A 13,965-nucleotide genomic window follows, 5' to 3' on the forward strand; every position below is an offset into this window, starting at 1 on the left:
ATTATATTAGTTCAATCAACAGTAGCATGATGACATTAGCCTTAAGAGAAAAATTAAAGGACAGTAATAGCAATTAAAATTCAGGTTTTTATAACAACTAGGCTGCTTAAATAATTGTCGTAAGTAAAGAAAGGAATCACAATATCCCAAAAATTGACAAGGAAAAGCATTCTTCGGGGAAAGCGGAAAATCTTCAGTATTGAGAGCTATGCAGAGAGAGACAGATGACAAAGAAAGCAGCAGAATGAAAAGCACAAAGTGGCTCTTAGCCTAATGTTTTTAAAGGACAGCAATTATGAGATAATTAGCCTTTGCACCATCTTCGCAGAGGATCGTAAAGAACTATTTAAGTAAGAAAAGGCAGCAGGTGAAGGCAATTCTGAACACGAGATTGTTTAAATTATCAGCAGGGCTCAGTGGCCTGTATAACCAGAACCCTCACAAATGGCTCCGGGCCGACCCTGAGCCTTTCTGCTGCTTCTGTGGGGATTTTTGCGGCGGAGGAAGCATGGCTGGGCTCAGAGCAAGGCCAAGGCAGGCTCCACTTTCAAGACTAAACAGTGTAAAGCCTTCCCTGGAATAGGGACCTCCCAGGCTGGGGGAAGGCTGATGCCTGCGGTGTGAGGGCTTGGGAGAGGACAGAGCACTGGGTGACACTGACTTCACCCAGGGGACATTTTCTCGGGTCACTTTCCTTCCTTGGTGGGCCACCAAGGACAGCTGCCCATCTGAGCTCAAAAATCTGAACTAAAACATCAGGCTTCTCTCAAAGATGATGTTTCTGTTTATGATAATGGCACTTTCACTTCCCAGGGTTCTACGACCTGAGGCCTTTTTTTCTCCCTTCTCCCCACATAAATACACATTCTGTTGAGCAATCCTGCACTGAGATGGGGGACCAGGAAGGAATCGGTGCAAACTTCTAAGAGCAGTGGTTTATCCTGCTCTTAGGCAGCTGTTTCCTGAGAGATGCAGCCAAGCCCACAGCAATTGCAGCAATGCCACGGCGCCAGAAGGAGCCAGGAGATCTGAGACTAGACCCCACATCTCAGCGCCTCTTCCTTTCGGCTGCTTGTCCCCCTTGGGCAGGTGGCAGGACTCCACCCACGTGAGGCTCTCAGAGACCTAGAAAGACAGTGCAGGCCACCATGCCACAGGGGGGAAGAAAATGCACGGAACCTCAGCTGGCCCCTTCAAGCTCCAGGAAGTGACACGTCACTTCCTCTCACTTTCACTGCCCGCAGCAAGTCACAAGGCCATCTGATCTTCAGATAGGACAAGTGCAACCCTACTCTGCCTGGAAGAAAGAAAGCCGCAGAGCTGCCTCCTGCACGTTATTTATTATGGAGTTGGTGGCGGGGTGGGGGTGGGGGAGGGTCGGAGAGCATCCAAGATAGACCTAAGGGAAGAACAGAGTCTGAAGCTAATAAAAAAAGGGGGGAGGCTGTCAGAAGAAACAGCACTGGTAAAGTGTGGGAATGTCCATGTTCCTGATTTATCTGGGGAAATAATGGGCAGTCCTGTGGTCAGAACATGAGGTGTGTGTCAGAACAGAGGAGAGCGAGGGATGAGGTTTGAAAGATTAGAATGTAAATGCCATGCTGCAGGACTTGAGCTGCATCATTACTTTATTATTTAAAAATACCAAAACAGCAAAAGAAAAGCTAGGTTTCGAGCACCCACTATGGGCATTAAATGTTCTCTATGTACCACTGCATTTAATCCTGACAAATCAAAATCTTGGGGGTCTTGGTTTTTTTAGTCAACAGTTATTTCTTGGGTGCCAATTGCCTACCAGGTATGGGTTCAGGATTGATTCAGGGTCGAGGGGTCTAGACAAGGCCTCCATCCTCCTATGATTTAATCTACGGGAACAGATTAAACATTAAATAAGTGTATGAAAAAACATAAATAAAAATCACTAAAAGTACATGAGGTTTAGAGAGATGATTACCTTGCCCAACGGGATATTGTGATGTAGCAACATGGCTGGGCCCAGATCTCATCTGCATTTAAGTGTCCTGCACTCAGAGACTGACACTGTAAATCTTAGGGATCCATGGGACATTCTGCATCAAGAGACAGGACAGGGACCTGATTATATCTGTGTTTTGCAAAGATTGTTCGGGTCAGGGCTGAAGAAATTAACATAGACAAATACTGCAGGTTGCAAATGGTTGTAAAAGTTATGGAGCTGGGGAGGGAAAGGAAAGCAAAACCAGGAGAATGCAAGGTTTGTTTTTCAGCCCAAGACGGCAATAAAAGGTGTTATAAAGCAGAGCAGAATCCATCGCCAATTGCAAGACACAAACATAAATGTGATAGTTGCTCAAAGGCAAGAAGGATCAATTCGGATGCCTCTTCCACAGTTTCAAATGTCTGTGCCTCAGCTTCTCCTTCTGTAATTCTGACCTGTGGGCATGTGACCAAATTTTTGGCTAATGGGACCTACAGGAGAATCTTCTGCAGGCTTTTGAGAAAGGTTTCCTTCCCTGATTAAAAGAGTGACCCAAACTTGCTCCCTTCCTATGTCAGAGCAGAGGGATGCGGAAAGCTGCCGGGGACCCGGTGGGCTTCTCACCACCTGGACATTATTTATTATGGAAGAAGGAGGAGGGGATCTGGAAGACAATACACAGCTAAGCCTTAATAACATTCTCGATCTGCTTTTCACACAAAATCAGGTTTACCGGCAAGAAAAACTAATGATCACTACTAAGTGCTGCATTATACACACTTCCTCGGTACCAGACTCTCAAATGGGCATTTTACAAGTTATCAAATGTGATTCCAGCAACAAAAGGTCCATGAGGAAGTATAATTCCATTTAACAAGGCAACCAAAGTAGGGAAAAACAAAATCATTTACCTCAATGTCAAACACCTCAAATAACACACTGCCTTACAGAGCAGGGGCACTTCTCTTGTGCCATGACTTCCAAAGTGCTCTGGCCTCAAGGATGCTCCCACCTCACCGAACAACTGAGGAGGACTGATCTGTCCCGCCAGAAAAGGTCAGTTCCTCTGATGTGTGGTGTGGAAGGAGCTTAAAGATCAAGAGGGAGAGAACCATTTCACAGGGAGAAATCAGGGCAGGAGAGATGCCACCCGGAAACTCTCTCTAGTAAGAGTCCATGTTTAATAAACGGAAATGTAAAACCAAACCTAAAGTAACAGACCCACCCCTAGCAGCAAGAGGAGGACCATGAGGGGCACAGTGGCCTGTCCCTCCACTTGATGCCACTGGGTTCACTTGTGTTCAGTTGTCATCTGGGACTTTATGCTGTTACACAGCAGGGAGAAAGGTTCCAGCTTCTCTATTTGCACCACGTTCCACATTCTTTCCAGTTTCACCATTACAGTTCTTGTGTCCTTCCCTCAAGGTCATAGTATCAGTTGGGGTTGTGAGAAGCCTTGGGAGAGGGAGAGCTAGTGGCATTTACTTAAATAACTGCTTCGGGATGGGGTTTAACCAGGGACTTCCTGTTACAAGATGTCATTGCACCTCCCTGGGCTTCAAATCCTCTATCTGCTTACAATCCTTTTCTGCCCTGCTTCTCTCCCTTCTCTTCTCTTCCTTCCCTCTTCCACAGGTTCTTCCTCCCTCCCTTTCTCTCTCTGTACTTTGTCTGTGTCTTCCCCTAACAGTCATACCTTTTCTACATTACTGCTTCTAAGCTGTTGGCCCAGAAAATGAAATAGTAAGATTTGCTCGGATTATATAAATTAAGACTAAAGAAACAAAATGCAAAAGACTCAGACAGTCTTCCATGAATATGATTCATGAGATTCAGTCCATGGTCTCTGTGACATGACACTGAGTTTGCAGTCTCGAGGTCTACACTGTTTTCTTTTGTCATCTTATTAATAGCATTTTTTTTAAGCTATGAGCCAGGCACTATGTAAATGCTTGACATTACTTATTCTGTTTCATGTGCACTAAGCAATCCTCTGCTATAATTTTAATTATGCCCACTTTGAAGATGAGGAGACTGAGGCTTAGAGATGGGAAGTAACACCTCCTATTGCATAACCGAGAAGTAGCAAAGTGGATCTAACCAGAACTCTGTGGCTAAGTCTACATCTCACTACCATGCTGCTTTGCCTTCTCTCTGGTCCATATCCCATGTAAACATACTGCTAGCTAGCAGCTCAAGTTAAATGAAGAGTTAGTAATATCAGATGCAACAGAAACTGATTACTTTGACATGAGCAGTATCTCACTATAGAAGAAAGCATTAAACTATGCTTAGGAAAAGTCCACCGGCAAGTAAAGTCTTGCCTATTGAGTTCCCCACCATGTTATTACCTGGAATGGAAACATATTTCCATGGCCATCCTCAGAACAACATATTCCAGCAGTCCTGCGGAGATCTCGGATTCAATTCATAACCTGAGGTGATCTACTTGGGGAGGAGTCAGTCTGAAAGGCTTTCTCACTGTTTCATTAGCTTTGGATTCACCTGATGAGGGAGCAATTGCAGGTGTGAGTTTTCAAAGCACAAAGTATTCCTTCAGTGTACTTAGTGGAGCCCTTGTGTGCACCTGGTGGTTCCAACTCCAGCCCTGCAGTAACGAGCTTGGAAGCAATATTTGTTGAATAACGTGCTGCGTTAGTGGACTGAATGCTTCCCCAGTAGCCTCACAGGGTTGAAATACCCTCTACCCAAAGGGTGTTGGGAACAATCTGGTGCATGCATGGGAGAGATCTGACTCACTTATTAAATGCACTGAGAGATCTGGCTCGTCCACAATTCTTCTGCTTCTTTTTGCAAACAAGTAAGCTTGCCTCGGTGTGATCTGTTGCTAAGCTCCTCCGAGAAAACAGCCCTTCCTTCTCTCCTTGGACTAAATCATTTCACCTCCAAATTACTGTATTCTCCCCTCTGTAACTGCCTACAGCTCTAGAAGTTTCACCAAAGGCATCACCCAGAACTGTCACTGAAAGAATAGAGCTGCTTAATAAAATATAGGACTTCCAGTTAAATTTAAATTTCACAAAAATCAATCAATCATGTCCTCATATTTAGTCTCTGGGATATACCTATACTAAAAGAGTATATGCTGTTTATCAGAAATTCTAATTTAACTGGGTGTCCTGTATTTTTATTTGTTAAATTGGGCAGGTCTGCATACGAAGAATATGTTTTCTTGAGCATCACGCTAGGCATTTGATATGGACAATCTCCTTTAATCCTCATTAGAATGTGGAAAAATCTAAGACCCAGAAAAACTATTTCTCAGGGTGATACAATCAGTAAGGAGGAGATCAGAAATTCAAACAGACACGGCATCAAAAGCCATGCTCTTTCCACCTCGAGAACAACTTCGACATCTAATCCCAGAAATCTGTAATTGACACCTTTTCAGTCCTTCCTATCCAGGACACTGGGAAAAATCTGGCTGACGCTGTAATTTACATCAAGTGCAACTGAGTTTTCCAGAGGCCACGCCAGCCTGCTTTCACTCCATGCCACTCAAGTACGTATTTTTCTGAGCACAGCTAGACGAGCATGCCTTTTCATTTCAGCTGCATCTGTAATCACCTTTCTCCCACTGTATTTTAACTGCTGATGCAGGACTCTGATTTACTCTCCTAAACTAAAGAGGGAAGACATTTACATAAAACAACCCTGCTGCAGGGTGTACCTAATCTGCAGGAATTTTAGGGGAAATTCAACAAGACACAAAATGCAACTAGGAAAGTGCTGAAATGGAAGTTCTTAAAGAATCAAAGGAGACATAAATGTTTGAAATCTAAATATATTTCTTCAGTTATAGAAAACTCAGTCCTCCAGGGATTTAACCAATCTCCACCTTGAGCCATCTGCTCTCTGCAGGTGGAGAACTGCAGCCCTGAATCCGGGGTCTGCTGCTTTCGTTATGAACATCTAAGAAAAGTCGCTTCACTTCTGGACCTCAGTTTCCTTAAATTTAAAAAGAAGATGCTAAGAGCTCCCTGTCTCCCTTGACCTGGGTACAAAAAAAGGAGAAAAAGGAGACAGTGGGTATTTACATACTAGATGGAAGTAAAGAGTTATTTTCATTCTTTGCTCTTTCTTTCCCTTTTTTTTTCATTCGTTTTAAATCATTTTCATTCTTTTCATGCCAGAGTGCTTTGGAGCTGCCAGGATCTATTCAGGCAAGGGTTTGTGTTCAACATGCCAGCTCTTCACCTAGGCTGACCACACTGGGAATCCCTAAAACTGACAAATGAGATTGTACCTTGGGGCCATATTTTGATTATCTTGTGTTATTATTATTCTTTGGCTTTTGTCTGCAAGCCTCTCTCTTTTCCCCATGAAGCCTTTCCTAATTCCCCCAGGCAGAAATGTTGCTTCTTGTTTCTTTTCTGGGCAACTACTTGGAACCAGACACACTGTTCTGGAAACTGGTGGGAGAAACAAGCCTGCACCTCCAGATGCCTGCTTACACGGGGTACATATTCTGATGGGGGCGTGAGAGGTAGTGAACAAGTGAACCAGTAACCAGAGGACTCCAGATAAACATTATGGCTACAAAACCGTGCTGTGGGAGAGAGTATCACGATGAAAGAAATAAACCCGGTGGTTGGGAAGAAGGTGTTCTCAAGGACAGGCCTACCTGATGACACAAGCAAAGGCCAAAACACGATGCATTTCTCAGTTCATATGCAAAAATAAAAAACTGGTCATTTATGGGTCTGCCATAGTAAACAGTAAGCTCCTCAAGAACTATTTTTTTATTTTCTGCACAACTGCCCTGGCAACAACAGTCACTATCAATGGCTGGGCCGACTGGGGAGAGCGTGTACTAGAGTTTCAAGAGGCATAAGTAACTTTCACACTTGGAACAGATTTTTTAAATACTTCGTTTTCTTAACACAGAATGAAATTTGGTAATAACACAAAATGTCCTAGCCAGGTGACAGAAGCTTCCAAAAATCTTCACTGATGATGGGGTCCAGGCTTCAAATAGGTTGAGAAGCACAGACCTAAACTGCTTCTGACACGTATCAAATGCTCCATTAAAAAGATGCTGAATGTCAGAGTTCTGAGTGTCAAAACTCAGTAATTATGACACCCTTCCTACCCTCCTCGCTTGCTTTAGCCATCTACTCTTTTGCGATCGTTTATTCACGTCTTCCATGCTGGTCTACAATTTCCTCAAGCACTGGCCCTTGATTGGTTTTGTCTGTTAGTGGATTCTACCACCTAATCCAGCACCTGGCACCTGCTGGCCACTCAGTGAATGGGTTCGATAGTTGATTTCATTAAAATTAAGATCACAGTCTGTTATTAGGGGTATACCCACAATAGCAGCTCCCAGAATAGAATCCAGGGTCCAAACTCCCACGCTCCAAAATCTTTTACATCATTCGATGAAACTTGACTTTGGGTATGTTGAGTCAGGGACTGAACTTGGAGATTCCTGGCCTCCTGCCGAAGATTTTACCCCAGCAGCCTGACGTTTCCCCTGACTTATTTTTATTCTTAGCACATCTAGAGCTAATCTAGGATAGACTGTTGCTTTTACCTGTCGGCTCCACTAGCAGACAAGCAGTAGGGCAGGGCTTTCCATCTCTTTTATTTCCTGCTGTGTCACCAGTGAGAAGAACAACCCTTGGTACATGATTGGAACTCAATAAACATGTGTTAAAGGGATAAATGCGAATGGGGATAAGTGCTTACAGGACAAGGAAAAGGAATACCACAAACAAAAATTCTGTAAATGTGAAATTTAACTCATTGGTACACTCTCTACCCTACACTCCCGATACACCCTTGCCTCAATATTCCCAATAACTGATTTTACTGAGCCTCATATTCCAACCAATTTCTTTTCTATCCCTGGAATCCAGAGGCCATAAATTGGAGGCCTGTGGGATCTAGATGAGGTGGCCTTCCGATAGAAGTGTTTTGTTTGACCTGTGTCATAGTATTTTAAAAATACCGAATTAGCTGCCAGTACTTAAAAGTCAGTAGATTCTACATAAAGTTGTGAACTTTCAGCCTATGTTGGGAAAAAAAAAGCGGATGTGGCAAGACAGGGTCTGAGGTCCCCGCTTGTTATCAGAGCTGCAGCACCTCCCACCCCTCACCCCTTACCCTGCCTGTCCCCAGGCCTGTTTCACTCAGGCTATCACTTGCCTGGATGCTGAAGGCATTTGAGTGAGTGACCCCTGCTGGGAAGTTACCAAAAAGCACACAACATGGGAAAAAAAGCAACGAAAGGAAAAGATGCCCACTGGGATCTATTTCCGTTATGTTCAAGCTATTTCTCGGAATACTGTATTCATTTTTCTAGAACTCTGGTGGTATCACTTAACTACTGACAAACTATGGCCCAGTAAACATTATTCTAATGGCCCGAAAAAGCTATGAGCTTAATTCCCTGTGGGTAGAGGAAGCTGAGAATGCTTCATGCTGGAGGCAGGCCTGAAGATGAATTGTGAGAGGCTGAGTATCAGCTGGTTACAGTTCTGGCTAAATCAGAGAGACAAAGAATTTACGTGAACACTATGAGTTCCCTCCAGGAATTAATGAGAAGCTGAAAAGCCAAGCGTGGACATGAAAAGGAATGGAGGGAACCTGGCACCGGGGAGTGTCAGGATCATGCCATAGGACTGGCATCCCTGGGACATCCTACGACATCGAGACTGCTGCTACCACTTGACTCATGACCCAGGGTGGTAAATAAATGCTCAGTTGTCCTTTTGTCCTTTAGTTAGTCCCTTGAGATTCCAAGTCTCACGTGGGGTCATCCAACTGAGCCCCAGTTCAGAACCTGGAGAGATGGACACAGTTAAAGAGCCCCACCCCTTATGGAAAAGGCCCTCCATGAGGGAGGCTGCTACCCCCTGAAGAAGGGCATTTGGTTGCTGGGAACCTTCCAAAATGCAAAAGTCTATTACGGATTAGGATGATTGTAAGTGGTGATGGGAGAGAGAGGGCAACACAGGCAGTGCAGCAGAATGGAATGAGAACAGACAGACCTGAACTCCAATCTGGAATCCTTTGTACCTTTGGAAAATTAATTAACTCTTGTAATCGGCAGATTCGAAATCTTTAAAATAGAAATGATGCCATCTGCCTGTGTACAGCATGGGGTTGCTATGAAGATTCAGTTCAATCATTTGTTCACTCATTTCAGAAATACTTATGGAGCATCTATTAGCCACTTAACTAGGTCCTGGGGAAAAATTTTGAACACCAAAATGCAACAGAGAAACAATGCTTTATGCTGATGACAGATGTAGACAAGGGAGACCCAAGTCATCTCCTGAAAATGATCATGTATCATTTTTCCCCAACTGATACACTCATCTGCAATGTGCCTCTTTTTTCAGTTAATCAATATCAGGGCCTTCCTGAAACATACATTTCCTTAAGACATAGGAAATGCATTAAGCTTAAAAAAAAAAAAAGACACTCAAAAAAGTTTAACTCTGGTTCTACAAACAAGAAACTAATGGTTCTCAAGCAGGGAGGCCTGGTGCTGGTGAAATTCAGGTGCAGTAATCACAAGGAGATACTGGTCCATTATATGAAATCCTCTCCCTTATTTAATGCTTAGCATATGTAATTCACACAGGCATTCACAAATTATAATGAAATTCAGCATTAAAATAGACCAAATGAAATCTGCAGCAAAAGCAATTTAAGTAACCCTGTACATTTTCCACCAGTGTTTGAGAACTACCCAAATGCTCTTCACATACATTTCTCACTTTCTTATAATTATCTTTCAGTCTATATTTTGCAGAGGAAGAATCTGAGGCTCAGAGAGTAAAAAAATAAATAGCTCAGGGTCCTGGGGCAAGAAGCTGGTTCCAAATTCAGCTAGCACTCTTGCCATTACCCCACTGGAAAAGGTTGCCCTGAGTAAGAAGCACTGGGTCATCAGTGGGGTTGAAGGAAGATACTTACATCAAAGTGATGGGTAAAAACCCAGATCTTTTCCAACACCAGCCGGAAAGGTACTGCATTTTCCACAGAGCAGCCAGAAGGTTACTACTCTGCAAAGTTGCTACTCGCCTTCACTCCTCCAAGACTGTCTCTCACACAAGGACCCTGGCTTAGAAGCATGCCCTGCAACCTAGATTCTCAGCCCTGACCCTGAATACAGGCTCAGTTCCATCAGAACATCAGTACCTTTTACTGTCCCTCTCTCCAAACTGGCCTCAATAGAGAGAATATGACTCAGTACTCACTGTCGGTATGTGCCACGCTGGGTAGATGCCCTGTTCTAGGAAAGGCACGGGGTAACGATCAAGCAGTTTTACATCAGCCAGTCCATATCCCTAGCCCCTTTCTATTCATCATCAAATTTTAGTTCAAGACAGAAAACCTTCCACAATGTGTTTGCCTTCAAGGAGCACTCCGGACTTTTCCAGTAAGATAATTTCTGCTTTGCACAACCAAAGCACATCCCCAGTTATACTGTGGAGTTCAAGTAAAGGGTTCCTGAACATCTACAAAGTGGAGGACTTGAAATTTCACACAAGGTACACCACAACACAGCTAAGAACCATGGGCTTTTCCTGATCCCCTTTGCAAGTTCAAGGTAGCACTTTCTCACCAGTTTCACAAGCAAAGAATCTCCCATCTTAAAAGCTAAGGTGCACTGAACAGCCCGCAGCTTCAGCTGGGATCCCTAGCCCAGAGAACACCGCTCAAGATGCCTTAGTAAGGGATCCTCACTGGATGCTACCTTCATAATTAACTGCTTCGACTTAAGAGTGCTTAGTCATGAAGTTGCTGATTAAACTCGGCTGAAAGAGTTAGAGGGACCCACTGAAGCCCCGAAAAGCTCCTTGGGAAGCTGAGCTTTCTCTGCCTGGCGCTGGAGAAACCTTATGTAACACAGTGGTCCATTTCAATATGTTATTTCTGCAATCCTATGGGAAGAGGGAAAAAAAATCTAAGCACTGGAAACACAAAGTGTAACGCGGCGATTTGCAGCTGAAGCATCTATCTCCTGGAATTTCACTGGGTCAGACTTATTCGAATCGTACCCCATCATTACTGAGAAAGCAAGAATAATTCCGAACGCCAAAGGATGGGCTTTAGAAATGCAGGGAGGCAGAAGTCGGGTTATCGTCCCCTCTTTTTTTTTTATTAACATGAAATTCCTGAAATTAACCTTTGAGTGGACGTTGATAATTACATTTCAACAAAATAAGGTAAGATTTTGCAGCAAGGCGAGAACGCCCAAGTAGGACCCAAAGGATCCTGTGTGTAAACGGGCTGTGGTCACAAAAGCGGCTCAAGCACTGGCGCCCTGAGGCTAAGGGACTCTCCGGGGATCTGCTCCCGCAGATCCCGCGAACGGCGGGCGGAGCGGCCGAGCCGCTGGTACCGGGGCTTCGAGAGCTCGAGCTGCGGGAGGAGGAGCGGGCGCCCTCCCTCCGGATCCCTTGGCTGCTCATCGCGGCTGCTCCCTGCTAGCAGGGGACCGCTTCTGGGAGTGCAGCGAAAAGACAGGTTTGGAATCGCCTCCCCAGAATCCCCCCAAAAGCATCCCTGTACAAGTAGTGGATAAAAATAGCCGGCGGACAACGCTGGGGGGAGGAGCGAGACTCGCGCAAGGCAAGGCAAGGATACAACTGGTCCTGCAAAGTGGAGGGCGGAGGAAGAGGGATGCGATTCCCTCCCGAGAGAGGGGCCTGAGAGTGCGAGGAAGCGTGGACGCCCTCCTGGCGGAGGGGATGAGATGGAAGACGCACAGAGCCGGCAAACGGCCGCGGAGCTGAGCACACCTCACACCCTGCGCCCTGCATCCCAGCTCTTGTTCCCGCTCGCTTCATCCATCTCATTTTTTGCCGGCTCAGGAAGAGGCTCTCCGGCTCCAGGGACAGGCTAGGGCCAGAAGGGGGAGCAGCGCGCGGTCGGCCGCCTGGCTCGGAGGGCGCACCTGGAGACCTCAGGCTCCGTGAGTGTGCCCCCGGTTATGAGCCGGGGTCTACCCGCTCCCACCGCGCGTTGGCGCCCCTCCTCCCCTCACCTTCATCTGCCGTCACCACCCAAGGTGCTCTAAATAGAAACAGACGCAGAAAAAAAAAAAAAAAAAGGTAAAAAGTAACATGAAAAATCAGAACCGTGCATAATTGGCATTGGGGGAAAAGGCTACTTACCGTCTGTCTCCTGGATCTCTCTCCCCCCCCCCCCCCACCCCGAGCATCCCCGCCCCTCGGGAGATGCCCCATCTCTGCACCGCTCCAAAAGCAAACCAGACCAAGGTTTCCCCACCCTGGATGCTCCCTCAACAGACTGACTTTTTGCTGACTGTATCCTCGCCCCAGTTCTCAGCCAGAGTGGTACCCGGGCTCCGCGGCCCTTTGCGCTCCTGCTGCCCATCACTGTCGGCCCGACAGTGAAGCGTCGGGCAGGAGCGAACCTCCTGACTCTGCTAGGGGGTTTGAAAAAAAAAAAAAAATCCAGTCCACTAAATCAGAAACCCGGATACTTTCCTGTAAAAACCAATCCCTAAAGACTTGCACAGCTGAGGGACCAAGTGAGGAGGTTAGGAGGAAGGGAAAACCTCTGGTCTCTCCTTGGTTTCCCCCCTAAGTCCACTTCATTGCTCCAGCCTCAACTCACCTTGGGCTCTGCTCTTGCCCTAAGTCCGGGATGCCGGGTCAGGGCACCTCGACGGCCCCTGATCTTGCCACTCCCTGGACTGGCGGCCCTCGCCCAGCGCGCACGGCACTCACCTGAGCCAAGCCACCTTCCAGCCGGTCCGGCGCCCGAAGTCGGCTCTCGGGTTTGGCCATGAGCAGCGCCGTGGAGCACCGGCGGCCGGCGAAGAGAGCCTCGGGACGACCTGGGCAGGTGGGTGAGGCACGGGCGCGGGCATCCACTGAGACCCGGCAGTGGCGGCGGTTCGCGGCTGCCCGCGCGCCGGGGACTTTGCAGGCGGGAGGCTAGACTATCAGACTCGCGGAGGGGAGGAGCAGGAGGAGGAGCAGGAGAGGGAGGAGGGGACGGAGGAGGCCGGGTCCTGAGGGAGAGCGTGTTGGGCAGAGGAGGATCGCGAGCGCCCACTGCTGCCGGGTCTGCTCTGGTGCTGCCCCGAGTCGGGTCCGCTCGTTTGCCCGGCTCGCTGCTTCGCGCTCGGGGCGGCGGGGCTGGGCTCAGGACTCCCGACAGGTATTGAACGAGTCAGTCCTGCCCACCTGGCGCGGCAGTTCCTCGGGTTTCAGTCCTGGGAGGCTGGCGGATGGGGATGGAGGCTTGCGGAGGAAGCTAGCGCTATCCCGAGGGTGGGGCTGGTTGTGGGTTGGGTGACTCTGCTGTCGCTGTAAACCTGGGAAGTCCTGTCTACTCCGTCACTCTTGCTAGGGACGGGTAGGTCTGAACCCTGAACCCACATCTTCCTCCACTTTCCAGCCTCGCAAGGTCCCCGGGACCTGCGCTCTTCCCACGTGCGTCAGCACCGCCTGTTTCCTTCCCGGCAGGTGCCCACCTTAAGCGTCGGTGCTCCCTGCGCCGCCCAGGGAGCAGGAGGAGGCATCCTCACGCACCGCTGCTGGGCCGGGACGCCAGCGGCCGGGCAGCCCTGACCGGGCTCCGCGCTAGCAGCCGGCTCCCCAGCGCTGCTTGTCGCCATTGAACGTGCCCTCGCGCTTCGGTTTCGCGTGCGCGAGCGGATGCCGATTCACCAGGAGAGTGCAGAGCGTTCAGCCCAGCCTTTGCTAGGGCACCAGGAATTGCAAACGTCAGCTCTGAAATTAAGCAGGTCTCCCTGCCCCCTCCCCCGCGTTCCCGTAGCTGGGAAGTTTTGTGTGAGAACTAGACCGGCCTTCAGTTCTATTTCAGATTTCAGATTTCCAGGGGCCTGGAGTTGGAATCTCTTTGGGGAAGCTGGGCTTCCTGCCTACCCTAGCCAAAGCAAGCCGCCTTCAAAGGCAGATCAGCAAACACGGGGAAAAAAAGAAAAGAAAAAGAAAAATGCCAGATGAGCGTCAAAGTAATTTATTTTAGAT

The 13,965-nt window shown here is 47.4% G+C and overlaps 1 protein-coding gene across 2 annotated transcripts in view; it reads right to left on the reverse strand.

The window, feature by feature from the left end:
* HS3ST1 (heparan sulfate-glucosamine 3-sulfotransferase 1) overlaps window positions 1–13,593 on the reverse strand; it is a 30,289-nt gene extending 16,696 nt beyond the window's left edge. Inside the window, exons 1-2 of one of the 2 annotated variants that reach the window (XM_057705911.1) lie at window positions 13,446–13,593; window positions 12,694–12,803 (exon numbers count right to left, since the gene is read on the reverse strand). The gene's annotated coding sequence lies outside the window, so the exon portion shown is untranslated. Of the gene's footprint in view, window positions 1–12,693; window positions 13,193–13,445 lie in introns of both variants that reach the window. The other variant, XM_057705909.1, reaches the window with a different exon arrangement.
* Between the last annotated feature and the right edge of the window lie 372 nt (window positions 13,594–13,965).

This window comes from Hippopotamus amphibius, chromosome 13, assembly GCF_030028045.1.
Source record: "Hippopotamus amphibius kiboko isolate mHipAmp2 chromosome 13, mHipAmp2.hap2, whole genome shotgun sequence".
NCBI lineage: Eukaryota > Metazoa > Chordata > Mammalia > Artiodactyla > Hippopotamidae > Hippopotamus > Hippopotamus amphibius.